Source organism: Macrobrachium rosenbergii, chromosome 50 (assembly GCF_040412425.1).
Source record: "Macrobrachium rosenbergii isolate ZJJX-2024 chromosome 50, ASM4041242v1, whole genome shotgun sequence".
Taxonomy (NCBI): domain Eukaryota; kingdom Metazoa; phylum Arthropoda; class Malacostraca; order Decapoda; family Palaemonidae; genus Macrobrachium; species Macrobrachium rosenbergii.
The window spans coordinates 21288419-21307500 of record NC_089790.1 but is presented as its reverse complement, the minus strand read 5'-3'; the positions used below and the strand labels follow the sequence as shown (position 1 = coordinate 21307500).

Below are 19082 nucleotides of genomic sequence, written 5' to 3'. Positions count from 1 at the left end.
CTTACTGTTTTGTTCATAACTCCATTACTGGACATCTGAAATGCAAACCTCCTAACATAATTAGAAATCGGCCTAGTTAATTTAAAAACCATTATCAGTCGGTCTATGCCCAATTAATTCCCAGACTAGGAGGCACGTCAGGAAGCTAATTCGAAACGTCCTAAAGTGAAACGAGAAAATCAAAATTATGGAAAAGATTGGAAAACGAGACTCGTGTGTTTAAGTCTAGGCTCATTGGAGAGTTTCTTTTACACGAGACTCGTGTGTTTAAGTCTAGGCTCATTGGAGAGTTTCTTTTACACTTTGTGTGACCTCGTGTTGTTATTTATGCTCCACCACTTTCTATAGTACTTGTATTAATTATTATTAATTTTATTATAATGTCTGCTTTATTGTCTCCTTCGAAGGTTGATGGCAGTTGGATTTAGCTATCTTCCCTTTGCATGCGATACTGGTATGTTTTCAGTGCTTTTTTGCCTTTAATAATTTAGGCCTCTTCCCGTACTGCTATTATCCCTCCAGTATATCAGTACAACCATTGTTGTTATTTTCCATCAGAAGCGTACGTCCTTTTTTCTATTTTATTTACCTTGCACGGCTGCTATCATTATAGCTACTTTACTGTCAGGATAACAGTAATTACAGTACCGTTAGCTAGACCCATCGTTACAATTGTATGTACACATGTATTATCATTATTATTACATGAGTATCAGTTCAATCGCAAATGTCCTCATTCACATGAAGTCAATTGCCCAATTGAAGAGTTGAGAAGAAACCGGACTGGTTTAAAGATCTGTCATACTACATATCCGATAGTTCTGTTGTGGTTTTACTCTGAGTCTCAATATTCTCTTCACTGTTTTATTGTCCCTGAGCCAGAATAAGAAGAATATACTACTTAGCCCGAAGGCCAAGCACTTGGACCAATGTGGTCATTCAGCGCTGAAAGGAGAGTTGAGAGTAGAAAGGTTTGAAAGGTGTAACAGGAGGAAAACCTCGCACTTGCACTATGGAACAGGGTGGGAAGTAAGATGGAAGAGAGAATATGAAAGGAGGTACAGTAAATGGAAAGCCAGAATAAGACTCAATCAACCTGGCAGTTTCCTCTTCTTGAGGAATAGACTGATTGTGACTGTTCGTGCCGGATTTTTCGGTCATCAGTGCAGGTGTCCCTTGAATACATGGCGAGTGGAACCGGTTTTAATTACCGATGCGTTCATTTCGAAAGCGTTTGCGACCATTGACGTTTTTATTTTGAGTGTTCGTTGTGACTACTTGTATTGGTGACTCGTCGCGATATCACCGGGTGAATAAATGAAGAAGGAAAGCTTATGGACAAAAGGACGCCGTCCTAATTCACCGCCATCAACGGTGAGTACGGATATATATAGGCTAGTTAGCGCATGCATAACATTAAATTCAAGATTAAACATTATTATTGCATTTAGGTACCTGACATCTTCTGACTGACCTTTTTAAAAATATATGATATAGGATGGTGTGCAATCACTTCATATTTTTACGCTACTGTAAAGGTTATTTTTAAGAAACGCGTGATTTACACATTTTTTTTTTATCACAATTCAGCTTGCGGTATACAAATACGCACGTGTGGGATTATATATATATATATATATATATATATATATATATATATATATATATTTATATTATATGAGTGTGTGTGTATTGTATATTTCACCAAGTTTTTTTGGAAGACTGGAAACTACTACAATTTTGTTATATATACACATACATATGTATATAATATATACGTATATACACATACATGTATATACATACAGTATATGTATATATATATATATATATATATATATATATATATATATATATATATATATATATATATATATATATATATATATTGCCCCCACAGCAATTACGCATTTATTCATTTATCAGTGACTCAATAAATTACGATTTTGAGAGAAATAAGTGAAAAATTCTTAGGTTTTTTTTTTACATTTAATTTGTCAAAGTCGTGCCATTTCAGAAATCTGTTGTCGTCGGATTTTTTTTTTTTTTTTGCAGTTATTAAAGATTGAAAGTTTAATAATCTCCTGACATCATATTTTAATACTGCTCTTTTGCTAATGATGTTGAAGTGGGGATGAATTTAGGATTTATTTATTTATTTATTTCGAATTTATCCAAATACATATTTCATTCACCTCCCACAAGTGATAAAAAAAAAGCCCCGAAATAGTTTATGATTTGTGATAGCAAAATCTTTGTTATAATGTGTTATTATAACAATTTTTTTATAACTTTTAGTTGTGTTTGTTTGGTCACTAACTTAACCTAGCACGAACCTGACCTAACCCAGCAATTCCCTGAACTACCTTAGTAACCTAACCTGACCTTTATATCTTAACCTCATGACCTAACCTGCCTACCCTGTCTTTCACAGCCTAATCATTTCCTTCGCAGCCCAACCTCTCCTTCGCAGCCTAACCTCTCCTTCGCAGCCTAACCTCTCCTTCACAGCCTAACCTATCTTCACAGCCTAATCTTTTCCTTCACAGTCTAATCTTTTCCTTCACAGCCTAACCTCTCCTTCACAGCCTAACCTATCTTTCACAGCCTAATCTTTTCCTTCACAGTCTAATCTTTTCCTTCACAGCCTAAACTTTCCTTCACAGTTTACCTTTCCTTCACAGCCTAACCTATCTTTCACAGCCTAATCTTTTCCTTCACAGCCTAATCTTTTCCTTCACAGCCTAACCTTTCCTTCACAGCCTAACCTTTCTTCACAGCCAATCGTTTCCTTCACAACCTAACCTTTCCTTCACAACCTAACCTTTCCTTCACAACCTAATAATTTCTTCACGGCCTAACCTTTCCTTCACAGCCTAACCTTTTCTTCTTAGCCTAACCTATCCTTCATAACGTAACCATTCCTTCGCAGCCTAAAAATTCCTTAATAGCTTAACTTATCCATCATAACCTAACCTTCCCTTCAACAGCTTACCCTACTGTTATAACCTAATGTTATGCATACGTGTGACTTGACTTGACCTGTCTCTGGGCCATCTTAAAACCTGTGAAGTTGTCGAAAATCATTGGATATACCATAATAGAATTAACAGAAAATAACATCTATAGGTTTTCCACTTACATGGAATTTTACCTCATGTCTCAAAAGTGTGTGATTCGTTTGGATTTTGGAGCCAAAGATAAAACACAAATTGAGGTTGAAACCAACATTCTTTGGGAGAGCTTGAATTTCAAGTCAATGGCCCCGTGGGCTTGTTCCATGTGAATAGGTTTCATCTAATGAATAATATAATAATAATAATGAAGAAATCTAATTTACTAAACTGTGATCATCCAACTGACAACTAAATAGCATATAGCAATATATTCTTTAAATTTTATACATTACGTGATGTAAAAAATTCCTCTTAAAAAAGAGCTGGTTATGTGATTCAAGAAGCAAAGGACAGAGAACTCCACATTCTAGACCCCATAGGGAGGTAGTGCCGTCAGTGCACCTCATGTGGTGCACTGTAGGCATTACTTAAGGCTCTTTGGAGCGTCCCTTCGGCCCCTAGCTGCAACCCCCTTTTGTTTCTTTTACTGTACCTCCTTTCATATTCTCTTTCTTCCATCTTACTTTCCACCCTTTCCTAACAATTGATTCGTAGTGCAACTGCGAGGTTTTCCTCCTGTTACACCTTGCAAACTTTTACTGTCAATTTCCGTTTCAGCGCTGCATGCCCTCATTGGTCCCAGTGCTTGGCCTTTGGCCTAAATTCTATATTCAATTCAATTCAATCCAACTTCTAGAAGTGAACTGGATAAAAGACAAAGCAAGCTGGTTGTCTCTCGATATCCCAATTCCCCACATCTGACAAGGATAATGAAAGGATTTCGAGCACTTAATAAGCAAACATCGTCGTTTATTTCACCTAAAAGTAACGTAAATGAATTCTACATTGTGTTAGTATTAAAAATGAGTCCAGATGTACACACCAGTTCCAAGTAGCCTGTAACTCCCTCTCTTTGTCTAGTTTCCTAGTAGCAAAAGTGTTCTCCCCAATTCCATGTTCTGACTCCTTTGTAGATTTTTCCTTTGTCCTACGTTTTTCCGTCTTCTCCTCCCCCTTCCCCCTCCCTCCCCTCCTTTCCCATCCCTGTCCAGAAATTTTCAACGGCAACAAATGAAATCGCAGTCGAAGAGATACGGACAAAGCCTTTGTGAGTGTTTGAGGAAAGATAGTTTCGTGACCTTTGGAGACGAGGACTCAATAAAATTAAAATGAGGTTCTGTTGCTCTTAGAGAGAGAGAAAGGGAAACTTTTAATTTTATTTCTCGAAATTAAACCTTAATTAAGTGACTTGTGAAAACCTCCCTCTCTCTCTCTCATTCAATGATACTGTGAAAATTTAGCTATTTTCGAAGGGCACAGTCGATATAACAGCGGAAGTGTTCAGGGATTCTGCTTGGGAAAATAAAACTTGTTTTATTCATTCATTAACTCTTCCACTGTGGGCACTGCTTAAAGTTCTTTGCAGTGTCCCTTCCTTAGGCACCTAGCTGCAACCCCTGTCATTCATTTTACTGTACCTCCATTCATATTCTCTTTCTCCCATCTTACTTTCCTCAACCCTCTCCTAACATTTGTTTCACGGTGCAGCTACGAGGCTTTCCTTCTGTTACACCTTTCAAACTGTTTAATCTCAATTTCCCTTTCAGCGCTGAATGACCTCATAGGCCCCAGCGCTTGGCCTATGGAGTGAATCTTATATTCCATTCTATTCATTAATTATTCAGTCTGAATAAATGAAAGCATTGCAAAGATCATGGGAGCTGATAAACCTGAATGTCTAATATATATATATATATATATATATATATATATATATATATATATATATATATATATATAATTATATATATATATATATATACATATATGTATAAATAAATTATATACATATACAGTACATATATGTACATATATATACTGTATGTATATATACATATATATATATATAAATTATATACATATACAGCATATATAGATAATATATGTGTATATATATATGTACGTATATATATATATATATATATATATATATATATATATATATATATATATATATATAAATATAAACATATATATACATAGTGTGCATCTGTGTGTGTGAGTAACATAATAAAAAATTCCTGTCATCAGAAGGGGTAATTTCCCACCGCTGGAAAAACATATTTTCGCAAATATTTCGAAGTTTTGCGGAAGAATTTGTTAATTAAAGTTCACGGTTAGTGGCATCGACATAGTTGGAAACAGAATGATGAAATACTCGCTTTTAGTATTCTGTAAAAGAAAACTATTGTGCCGGCTTTGTCTGTTCGTACATTTTTCTGTCCGCCCTCAGAGCTTAAAAACTACTGAGGCTAGAGGGCTGCAAATTGATATGTTGATCATCCACCCTCCAGTCATCAAACACACCTAATTGTAGCCCTCTTGCCTCAGTAGTTTTTATTTTGTTTAAGGTTAAAGTTAGCCATAATCGTGCGTCTGGCAACGATATAGGATAGGCCACCACCGGGCAGTGGTTCAAGTTTCACGGGCCACGGCTCATACAGCATTATATATACCGAGGCCACCGAAAGATAGATCCATTGTAGGTGGCCGTGATTATACGCTATACCAACTGTACAGAAAACTTGATTGCGCCGAAGAAACTTCGGAGCATTTGTTAATTGGTTTTTCTACTTATTTATCGTGTGTGTGTGTGTATATATATATATATATATATATATACATACACATATATACAGTACATATTATAAGAGCATAAACATTTTTCAACGAGCATTATTCAAAATATAACATTTTCTTTTGCAACTCTCTTGTTGTAACTCTCTTGTGACATAACCACGAAAGCATTACTAATGCAGACTTGATAAAGCTCATTTAATTCCTGTACAGTGTATAATGTTGTATGAAACTGTCAGCCACGGCCCGGTGGTGGCCTGTGTTGTTGGCACCTATAGCGTTGCCATACGCACGATCATGGCTAACTTGAACCTTAAGATAAAAACTACTGGAGTTGCCAGACGAACGATCATGGCTAGCTTTAACCTTAATAAAAAAAAAAATCTGCAGAGGCTAGAGGGCTACAATTTGGTATATCTGATGATTGGAGGGTGGATGATCAACATACCAATTTGCAGCCCTCGACCCTCAGTGGTTTTTAAGATCTGAGGGCCGACAGAATAAAGTGCGGACGGACAGACAAGTAGCCATCTCAACAGACATTTTCTTTTGCAGAAAACTAAAAAAAAAAAAAAAAAATGAGGTTCCTTGTCACCTTAACTATAATCACTGTAATTATGTGACAAACGTGGTAACGAATCCCAATGAAACGTCATTCTGAAAGCAATTAGGAAATTAAATCCCTGCCGTGGTGTGTGACACAATTAAGAATAATGTTATATATTCACATTTGTATTTTATTCTTATTTGTCATTTTCTTACGATAATTATCTATCTATCTATATATATGCATATATATTATGTATACATACATAGATTTATATATATGCATAATATACATATACATACATATATATACATGTGTATGTATATATATGTATGTATATGTATATATATGCATATATATACATATACATTTTTATTTATTTTCATTTAATCTTAAAACATTGACAGCCTTCACTAGATTATTTCACTCAACTTAACCATTATTGTCAGTAGTGGTCGGCCCATAAGTTATGCATAGTGCAATATAAACAATAGTTCTGTTGCCAGATGTACGTGATATCGCCTCTCACGCGCTATGAAATTGTTTCGTAACTTATCTGAACGCTGAAACTTTCAGAGTCGTAGTGCAATAATATATTTAACTGGAATTAATCCACGTGTAATAATCGGTGGGTGTATTTGCGTGTATAAATATACAGGAATGAATGATGAGTGAGGAAAAAATGTACATTAATCTATTCGACTTCTGATGATTATTTGTAAATGTAGGATTATAAAGTTCACTGTTCCTTCATGTTTATACTTGAAATATATATATTATATATATATATATATATATATATATATATATATATATATATATATATATATATATATATATATGTGTGTGTGTATATATATTATATATATAAATCTATGTACATATACATACATATATAATGAGAAATCAGAATAAAATACAAATAACGGCTATAAATTGGACGATATTTCTTCATCTTAAATTTTACACAGCAGCATTTAATAAAGGTCTCATTTAATAATATGAGGTGTGAAATTCTTTATTAAAATTTCTCCCTTTATAACAAGAAATGACATATTTCACTTTTAACACAAATGATTTATTCTTGTTGTCAATGGCCACGATCGTAGCTACGCCAGTTTGCTTAAATCAATCAATCAGTCAATCTGCCCTAGGCCTAGGCGTTGCGAGGTTGTGATAGCCGGGTTGATAATGACTTACAATGGTGGTGATAATGATTAAAATGATGATGAGGATTTAGAATGTAATAATGGCAATAAAAGACCTTCCTTAAGGCAGACCACGACAGACATACTGTCATTATCATTCATTATAATTTTCATTATCAGTCTAAAACCTCTCACGTTTTTTAACCATTAATATCGTAATCATTATCATTACCGTCAGCATCACGAACCATAATGACTCTGATAATGACAGCACACATCAGTCAAGTTCATTAATCGCCCCCCCCCCCTCCCTTCCCACCACCAGTCACAAGAGACGAACCCCAACCCCCCTTCCATGAAGCAGGAATCTGGAATCTCTGGAATCGATTTGTGGTATCAAGGTGGAACTCAGTGAATTCCCTGTGGGGTTGATCTCTCTCTCTCTCTCTCTATCTCTCTCTCTCTCCTGCTGCTTAATTGCCCTGACAGATCCAATTAGTATGACAGATGGGATTTGCTCATACTCCCTGAAAGAAACTGTTCTGAGAGATCCCAATGATTACTGGTTATCGTGCTTAGTAATTGGTCCCTCAGGAGATAGTGACTTTATCAGTCATTCAGTTTTTATTATATTTATATGTATTGGAAAAGTCACTTTTTTCTTCGTTCTGATTAACTGACTTTGGTAGCTACAGGCAAGAACGCCATTGTAATTTTAGTAGTGCTGCAAAACGCGGGTAAAATACTGAATTCTAAACTGTGGCATCACTTGTATTTGCCAGCGTAACGCCTGTACCGCCATCTGTATTGGTCAGTTTAAGTCTCTAAGACGTCAGTCCATACAAGATCCTCTGATTCAAGGTCTAAAGACCTTCGTCAGACCTTGCTCTGAACATGGTCACATTTCTCCTCATACTGGTAGCTTGCTGGCCAAGCTAACCAGATCGCCAATATCACAATATATAAAGGAATGTAAGTGTCATTTGTGCTTTTAATGAAGAATTCTTATGGAGGATCCCTGACTCGACAAAAATGCCTTTTTTTTTTTTTTTTTTTTTGAAAACCATGTTTTAGCCTTGACAACACATCCTTTGTTTTTGCTGTAATGTTTTATTTGTACTATACACTGTTCAATTTTTGTTGTGCCCACTGAGTAATTTATAGATCAATGTAAATAACTTTGAAGACTTTATAAATTTTCTCCATTATTGTCGCCTTTACTCAGCTTTGCTTGCCAATAATGTTTATATGTATATACTGTTTAACTGTAAAACTGTAATGCCTCATTTAGGCTTGAGAATGTTGTTATAAAAGTATATATATATATATATATATATATATATATATATATATATATATATATATATATATATATATATATATATATATATATATATATATATATATATATATATATATCAACGCATGGAAGCCCCTACACACACTCATCATTCACCTCCATCGTGCACTCACTCTCGCCATTTAGTGACTAAACACCCTCAATATAAATTAAGGCATTTCCCCTAACAGAGGGCGACTAAAGAAAAAAACAATACATTTCCGCGACCCTAATTTAACAATTTAACCATACAGGAACCCACAATGGAAAACTTCCATATTTACCCACTCCATTCACTAACACTGAAGGCTCTTCTTCGGTGCTTCGATATCGCCCACACAAGCACATACTGCACCATTCAATACAATTTTGATAGCACTCCAGTGCTCCCATAAGCTCTAGGGGCCTTAGGCCTACTTTTCAATGACTTACAACGCTGACTGACAGTGAGAGCCTGCATTATAAAAGTTTACAATGGAGGTGAACTTAGACAACGATATATATGTCATAGGCCTATTGTTTTCTAGCTCGCTGAAGTGTGCTGCACCATCCCCAGTGTTGTTCGACTCATATGACGCATATTTAATGGTCTCAATGAATTTAAAGGACAATTTAGGATAGGACAAATAACGACGTGTTTTTGGTATAATATAGCACTTCATAAAAAACTTACATATGTTTGTTTGTTTAACATTGACAGTCACTCTTATCGACAGCATGAGACATTGGGCATACGCGAATTGTATTGCACTTTTTTTCTTACTTTAAGTAGTAAGAGCCTTTTAACTTCAAAAAATATCCGGAAATGACAACAATTTAGCTTTATAAAGTAGCCTACGGTGGTTACTTGAGGACGCAGTGAGGTTGAATGAAAAATAAAATGTCAAGAGTATCAATATATAATAAAATAAGCGTGGTGTTAAATCATTTTATTTCTAACGATAATTCCCGGTGAAGGTTGGAATACGGTCTTCAGTGTTTGCAAGTTGCAAACTCAAATGAGTAACGTATCTGCTCACACAAAATATAGTAAAAAAAAAAAAAAAATAAGGTATCATACAATTAAGCGATACCAATGCCCAAGACTAATATAATACGTCAAAAACGACGTGATTGTCAAACCCAGCTGTTTAAAAAATGTCGAAAATTGAACGCATGGCAACTGCTAGACATGGCGTCTGAGTGTTTTTTTATAGCGGTTCTACAATGTGACATTACCACACATCGGCGCTCGCTCGGTATCTGATTTAAAGTGTTTTCACAGGGGCACATATCTTCGCATCTGTTTGTATCTTGCTACCACAGTTTAGAAGAAACAGCTAATATTGGTGGGGCAAATGAAGGTGCCTTAAAGCAGCCAAAAAATGGCGGCAAAAATGAAGGAGCCCTTTGTTTATTGTCTTGAAGCCAATGGCCAGGACTTTCGAGTTTAGTTCAAAATATGGATCTCTCTCTCTCTCTCTCTCTCTCTCTCTCTCTCTCTCTCTCTCTCTCTCTCTCTAAGTTCTCATCTGACGGCATGGTAAGTTCAGTTCGTAAATTTGACTCTTTATTATCCCAAACTAGTCAAGTTGTATAGTATTGCATGAGTCTGGGAACTTTTTTTTTTCCTTGTAAAACACTAACGGTTCAAGAGCTATTCGGAAAGCTATCACATATGTATTAAGACCGTTCGTATTGGTAAAACAACTTTGCGAAATGGATGGTATTAAGTTTATTGCTTGACCAAACACAAATACGGCTGCTCCTTGAAGTAAAGAAAATCCCATGTGACCATAGCCTAGCCTAGCCTACGCAGGTAGCCAGCTTATCAAGAAGTAAAAATAAAAGGGTGACAACGTTCGTGTGCCACTGCCCTTTCAGAGGGACTGCATACATTGGTACATAAAGTTAATTATAAAAAAAAACTCCATCACACAAATTTAATGATATACCGAAAAAAATCTACACCCAAAAACTTAAAATTGCGTACTTACCAAAACCAAGACCAAATGACATCCAGGATCGTCAGCCATTTGTCGATCTCTGTCGGTATGAAACTTATTCACTAGTTGTTTTATTGTACACTGAATAATTCACTAGGTTTTTTTTTTATTTTACACTGAATAACACAGAAAGGTGCACAGGAAGCACTTTGTCTTTACAATAATGATATGGACACTACGATATACGAACACTTGAAACAATAAGCAACGGCATGCCTTGGCGTAATCGGACTTTGTTTTCATTTGTGAAAGTGATTATCATACCCCGTTACCTAAAGTTAACGTACTGTATTCCAGTTATCCATTTCCAAAGGGTGAAAATAAACAGATGCCATTACAGTTTAGGACATTATTACAGGCAATGAGATTAACTGTAATCTCTTGTGTGGAAGTACTGATGTAAGCATTATAGCTTTAGTTAAGTAATAATTAACTTTGCCCCCATAATCATAATTCATTAACAGACAACTTTTTTTTCATGCGCCAACGATAATTCGTGTTTCAAATGATTTCCGAGATGGGCCGTGTGAACTCTCTCTCTCTCTCTCTCTCTCTCTCTCTCTCTCTCTCTCTGATGTAGACAGTTACGAATAACGTCACTGACGTTTCTCCAGTTAAAAAAAAATAGCACATCGTGTTAAAATTTATTCGTTTTTCGGTTACTTATAATATAATCACATTCTACTTCATTCTTAAGTGGTACTGCTCCAATTTGGTTTAATTTATTCCAGAAGTTCTGTCAATATACCGACGTTGATTCTGTGACAGACTTAAAATCTCTGCATTAGAAATGAACGCTTCTATGGACAGGTGAAAACGTGTTAGGCAGGTCGATACAGACATTAGCATTACATTAGTACAGTTTAAAATGTTTGAACCTTTTACGCACAAATGAGCTGCGATTGACAACTAGGCCTGCGTGCATGCAACAAATTGTTTATTGACTGTAATGTTAATCCATAAAATCAGGAGAAATTTTATCACGCTGTACGGAAATCACGTTATAGAATTTTGACAAGCTTTTGTTGTATGGAGGATTGAGGCTTATACAGTTAGCTTCGTTTGCTAGGCAATTATTTTATGATATATTAGGCAGGTTTATGACAAGATAATTACTATAATATAACATTTCCATTAAGTTAAACCCGGCATGATTCACCGTAGCGTAGCGAAAGATTGCTTTAGTTAACCTCCTGCAACGGAACACCCGACGTAAAATATATAGCAATCCAAGGTGTTATATATGATATAATCACCTTGCCTTTATTATATTGATTTAAATTATGATTTTGATACTGTTTTATATTTGTGTATACAATAACCTAAAGCGTTGGACTCCAGTTAGGGTTAGTACAGTCAGTACATCTCACGCGGTGCACTGTAGGCATTACTATTAAGGGTGTTTGCAGCGTCCCTTCCGCCCCTAGTCGCACCCACTCTCAACTCCTTAACTTTACCTCCATTGCCCTTTCCTGTTTTCCATTATGCTGTCCAACTTCTCTATCCATTGATATTCCACTGAACCTTGGAGGAACTTAAAATATTATCCCTGCCATTCTTCTCATAGGTAACTCGTGTTTCAAATGATTTGTTCCTGTTTTTAGAACATAGCTTTTATGTTGAAAAATTACTTTGTAGTATGTGTATGAACTCGTTAAATATTGTTAGCCAAGAAGCACATTGAAAGTTCGCATATATAGCATAGTATAATACACGCAAATGTAATGTTTTATATTTCATAGGCCCTCAACTATGATAAACTATGTTTCAAAGTTAAAGTTGGTTTAGGGTTCCCTGCTGGAATTTAAACGAAATTGTTTTACGCTGAAATTATTTCCCTTGCCAATAAATTTAATGTTCGTGTTTATTATGCATATGAAGTATACTTTGAGAGAAGCAGGGGAAAGTATTTCCCCTTAATTGCAAATGCACTGCACTTTTGTACTTTATGCAAAATGATGAAATATGTGAACGAAATACAAACGTACCTCATTTAGAAATTAAATTATGATTTCAGGCTACATTAACGTACTCTTCTTTGTCGTCCGAATCGTGCGTCAGTTACGAATGGCTCTCGTGCAATTTGCAAAAACAAATTTTGCCTTTTCTGCATTCAAAAAAAAAAAAGATTGCGATCCAAGTGAGTCTCTTTTATCTTCAATATAGGTCGTAAAGTTTATAGTTATCCCCAAAATGTTTCATTACAGTTTTTTTTTTATAGCTGTTTATGTCAATAAAGCTCGTGGGCGTTTTAAGAGCAACGAGGGACGGCTATAATTTTTAGTTTTCCGCAAAAAGACAACCATTGTGGCGGCTTTGTCTGTCCGTCCTCACTTTATTCTGTCCTCACTTTTGCTGTCCGTCCTCAGATCTTAAAAACTAATGAGGTTAGAGGGCTGCAAATTGGTATGTTGATCATCCACCCTCCAATCATCAAACATATCAAATTGCAGCCCTCTAGCTTTAGTAGTTTTGATTTTATTTAAGGTTAAAGTAAGCCATAATCGTGCTTCTGGCAACGATATAGGCAGGCCACCACCTGGCAGTGGTTAAAGTCTCATGGGCCGCGGCTCATACAACATTATACCGAGACCACCGCACCGAAAGATAGATCTGTTTTCGGTGGCCTTGATTATACTCTGTAGCGGCTGTACAGAAAACTCGATTGCGCCGAAGAAACTTCGACGGAATTTTTTACTTGTTAATTTGCAAATGCGAACATATTCCTTTTTGAGTTTCGCTCTTGGACAGCAGTTTCATGACAGTAGCATTTAATGGGGAAGGGAAAAAAATCATAGACGACTGAAATTCATCGCGCAGTCAAAATGCCAACGAGTGGTTCGTTCACCTGTCCAAAAACCACTCTGCGAATTATTTTATTTTTTATTTTTATTTGTTTGTTATGAAAAAATATGCTCTAGTTTTTAGCCAAGAAATCCATTACCGAAATTGTGTTTGGAATGCAATGGCTTCAAAATAGCTCAGTAGTACATTTGCATTACAGATTACCTATACATTACACTATTTTAGTGAGTTATTTCTTTGTTTTTTTCTTTTGTTATGAAAAGATATGCTCTGGTTTTTATGCCAAGAAACCCGTTACCTAAACTGTGCTGAGAATCCATTTGTCTTCAAGTAGATCATTCGTACATTTGCATTACTAATTATCTGTGCATTACACTATTTTGGTGAATTGTTTTTTTTATTTGCATCGTTATGAAAAGATATGCTCTGGTTCTTAAGCCAAGAAACCTATTACCGAAATTGTGTTTAGAAGGCAGTGGCCTTTAAGTAACTCAGTAGTACATTTGCGCAAGCAGTTATCTGTACATTACACTATTTTAGCGAGTTATTTTTTTTTTCTTTTGTTATGGAGAGATATGCTGTGGATTTTAAACAAGAAATCCGTTACCGAAATTGTGTTGAGAATGCAATGGCCTTTAAGTAGCTCAGTCGCGCATTTGCATGCTAATTGATTTTTTTGGAAAGTGATTCTTATTACCCAAATTAATTTTCTAATTCGTCGTAAGTGAAGACCGCTACTTACAAACTCAGAAAATGAGAAGTATGAGCGTGAGCCATTTTTAGTTTTCTGTAAAAGAAACTTTTGTGCCGACTTCGTCTGCCCGTCCGCACTTTTTCTGTCCACCCTCAGGTCTTAAAAACTGCTGAGGCTAGAGGGCTGCAAATTTGTATGTTGATTATCCATCTTCCAATCATCAAACATACCAAATTGCAGCCCCTCTAGCCTCAGGATTTTTTTTTATTTTATTTAAGGTTAAAGTTAGCCATAATCGTGCTTCTGGCAACGATATAGGATTAGCCACCACCGGGCCGTGGTTAAAGTTTCATGGGTCACGGCTCATACAGCATTATAACGAGACCACAGAAAGATAGATCTATTTTCGGTAACCTTGATTATACTCTGTAGCGGCTATACAGAAAACTTGATTGCGCTGAAGAAACTTTGGCGCATTTTTTACTTGTCTTTGTCGGAGACGAGGGCAATGAAGATTTTGTACCCCCTCATGATAGGATAGGCTAAAAGTTTCGTTTAAGAAATATTGATAATTATAGGCCTACTCACTTATTTGTTTTTGGTTACCTCAGACAAATATTCAGTTTTATTCATTACCTCCGACAGTAGGCCTATGTCGTTGGTACAGTTTGTTTCTTTGTTTGTTTGTTAGTAGGATTGCACAAACAGTTTTGTGTCTATACTTGCACAAGTTTTACCACAAGAAGGGCCTTGTGACTACGCTAGGCTAGGTAATGTATTCCCGTAATTCCAATTCCTCAGCCTTGGCGGCGGTTTGCTGTCACCGAACTCACAAGAGATGGTCCAATTCTATGTCATAGCAAAGAGATGGTCCACTCCTATGTTGCACTCGACTTCATCCCAAGCCTTAGACCTACGTACACAAAGACCTCTCCCGGATTTGGGATGGTCCGGGGAGTAAACACATTTAAGCCCAGCGGAGTTTGCGCGGGAGTCAATAGATGGCGTTGTTCGTGATGCGGAATGCGGACGCGGTGCTTCGTTTGTTCTGGCCTTGGTAAACGATGCCGCTGTGTGTATTCGGCGTTTCGTATTAGCGTCGTGCTGTATAGGGCTTGGATTTTTGGTTGTGTTTTAGAGAAGTTGGTTTGTAAGCCTGTGTCGTGTTTATAATTTTTGTTGTGTGTGGTCAAGTAGATATACGGTATTTTCTTGTTATATATATATATATATATATATATATATATATATATATATATATATATATATATTATATATATATATATATATATATATATATATATATATATATATATATGTATGTATGTATGTATGTATGTATGTATATAGACAGATAGATAGATATATACACATACATACATACATACATATATATCTACACACTTACACACACACACATATACTGTATATATCATACATACACATACATGCTACTCGCCTTATCAGCATGAATGTCAAAACTCGATCCCTAAAGAGATTGAGTGGCACCTTCCGTTAATTCCCACTATCCATTCATTAACCCAATAGGGGATTTAGGTACATGGTAGTTAGCAACTGCGGTGGGCCACAACTTGAACGAAGAACACGGAACCAGGAATCTTATCCCCTTAATGGAAGCGGGGTGTAAGGGGGAATGTATGTGGATAAAATCGTGATGAGTTGCACAGTAACAAATAAGGTGGGGGTAACGCAACCGCACTTCCATCTTCCCCCAGCCTACTTCCCACGCGCTTGCGCGCCAAATCCACACACGCACACAGGAGGAGAGATTACGCTTTACTTATATCACATAGATGGCAATAAATGTCCATTGTCGATAGAATTACGGCAAAGTTGAATGCCAAAATCACCTTTGATATTTTTTAAGTTTTCAGAAGAAATTACTCTTAGTGATAATTCCTTGTCTTGTTATACGTACGACTGGCGTATCAGCTACTCAAATAAAGAGTACTTCAGCGTTGATGACTTAGCTTATTGCGACGCCATTGTACAGAGAGCAGTCGATCAATCTGTTAGTGTCATAAGATTAGTGATAATGTACTGCCTTGAGTCTTGTAATATCGAACATTTTATTATTTAATTTTTAAACGCCATTCAGTCTATCAATCTTTCATAAGATCAGTGAAAAATTGCAGTCCTGAGTCTTTTAATGTTAAATATTTTAATATTTATTTTCTAGACGGAACTTTACTACTCTTCTTAAATCCGCCTTTCAATTTCTGCAACTTGCTCAATCGCTAAATGGCGGTTCTACCCAACGCTCGTCTCCTATAAAATTCAATTTTTGTTTCTTTCTGTTTTTATTTGCTTTCGCTTGTTTTCGGGTCAAGCTTACCGGATGAAAGGTCATGACCTCCGGTATCTGTCTGGGCTGTTAAACCACTCGTGAGTTATGCAATGGTGTTTGGGGGGGATTTTGTTTTGCAGGTCTTCCGTTTTTGTTGTAGGGGATTTTCAGTTTAAGTCCTTCTATTTATACTACCTCTTTCGATGTATGTACTAATATGCAGTATATATATATATATATATATATATATATATATATATATATATATATATATATAGAGAGAGAGAGAGAGAGAGAGAGAGAGAGAGAGAGAGAGAGAGAGAGAGAGAGAGAGAGAGAGAGAGACAAAATCCACGAAGGAAAGAGAAACAATGGAGTGCTGCAAGGCCTTTCGACTTATAGTCCTTTAATTATACAGTCTGCTAAGTAAAGGACTATAAGTCGAAAGGCCTTGCAGCATTCCATTGTTTCTCTTTCCTACGTGGATTTTGTCTTTATTTATATATTCAACACGTTCCATATTTTCGTGATTCAGTTATATTTATATATATATATATATATATATATATATATATATATATATATATATATATATATATATATATATATATATATATATATATGATGTTCCCCCTTGGAAGGGTAGCTCAGAAGGGTACAGTATTACAGTTTCACAGCAACTCAGTCTTTTGGGGTGAGGTTGCTAGCCCCACGCCCTTTTATCTTGACCCCAGGGAGGTGGCCTAGTGGGTACCTTACTACTGTGGTCTCAGCATGCTGGCATTGAGTCAGGCCAACACACAAACACTATATATATATATATATATATATATATATATATATATATATATATATATATATATATATATGTGTGTGTGTGTGTGTGTGTGTGTGTGTGTATATACAGACATTGTGTATATATATATGTATATATATATATATATTTATATATATATGTATGTATGTTTATGTGTGTGTGTGTGTTTGTCTCGGTACTTGCAGGTGCTTGCGCGCTTGCAAATACGAAAAGCTACTTGATTACAATCGTGCTAATGTCTACGAAACTTTGGACTATTCGCTGTAACTGTGTGTGTTAATTCCCAAAAGGCCTGTAGTACAGCAAAGTCCACAACATGGACTTCTACTGTTTAGTTCTGCCCCAAAGTCCTCTGAATGGCAGTCAGTACCTCCAATTTCCCTGTGCGGCATTTTGCGTCAATGTTTGTATGGGAATTTGTCTTTCCAAAGTGAGAGTTCCCGTAGAGAATTTGGGAGGCGAGTTAATGTTTAGGAATTAGTTGACGCTCTTGACTCTTGGTAATGTTTCCCTGACAGCTTTTGTTGTTGTCTGTTCCTTTGAGGTGTTACGTTTTAAGGAACAAAATATTTCTGTTTTATTTTTCAGTGAGTTTTCTGTCTAAGAATCTTGCTTTGCATCACATTTTGTGTGCATTTACTGATTTCCTGCTGTATTTTACAGTTAACTAAAAGATTTATTTTATTCTGCACTATAAATTTTTAATTGCCGATTCTTCATGGCTACGAATTATCCGTTAAAATGTTTCACTTTTATTCCCTTATAATTTTACCATATGACGATTCTCTCTGGCACTGCATTTTTAGTAAAAGTACCGTTTATTTTCATATTTTTTCATTTGTTGATTTTACTTTTCATTTAATTTTCCAGCATTAGATTATTTGGTTTCCATTCTCATATTTTTTCATTTGTTGATTTTGCTGTTTATTTTATTTTTCAGTATTAAATTGCTCGTCTTTTATCCAGTTGTTTTATTGAGATGCTTATGGCGTGAACGATAATTTCGGAGCTGTGAACGTTATTCATGAGACAGATATCGGACATCGGAGCGACCAGGCATAAAACAATAAGGTGCTATGACTCGGAAACTCGTGAAATTATTTCGTTTTCTTGACGACCTGAGTTAAAGCAGAGCGTCCCGGGCCTCTCTCTCTCTCTCTCTCTCTCTCTCTCTCTCTCTCTCTCTCTCTCTCAATAGCCAGGACTGGCAACAGAATGCCATCCGCAATACTTTTCTTGGGAAATGTTTTCCAAAAAATAGGAGAGAATTTCTTCTCTTTCTGGGGCGATAATAAGTTTTTGTTCTTTTTTTAAGAAGGGAAAGTTATGGTTTAGGAGAGATCGTATCTCTCTAACATGTTAAGAAAAGTCTCGCGGAAGAAAATGTGCCCAGTTATAATACTAACACAAGTATATATATGTGTGTATTTAATACATACATACACATATATACATATATATATATATATATATATATATATATATATATATATATATATATATATATACACACACACATATATTTGTACACGCATATACACAATATATATATAGATATACATATATGCAGACAACTCCAAGAAATATATATTATATATATAGATATATATATATAAATATATGTATATATACACACAATTCCAATTACTATATATATATATGTGTGTGTGTGTGTGTGTGTGTGTG

General features: G+C 35.6%; 1 protein-coding gene across 1 annotated transcript in view; it reads right to left on the bottom strand.

Annotated features, from left to right (window-relative positions):
* The window catches only part of LOC136832922 (uncharacterized protein DDB_G0287625-like), a 176797-nt gene that overhangs the window by 97741 nt on the left and 59974 nt on the right, over positions 1-19082 (bottom strand). The window lies entirely within an intron of this gene.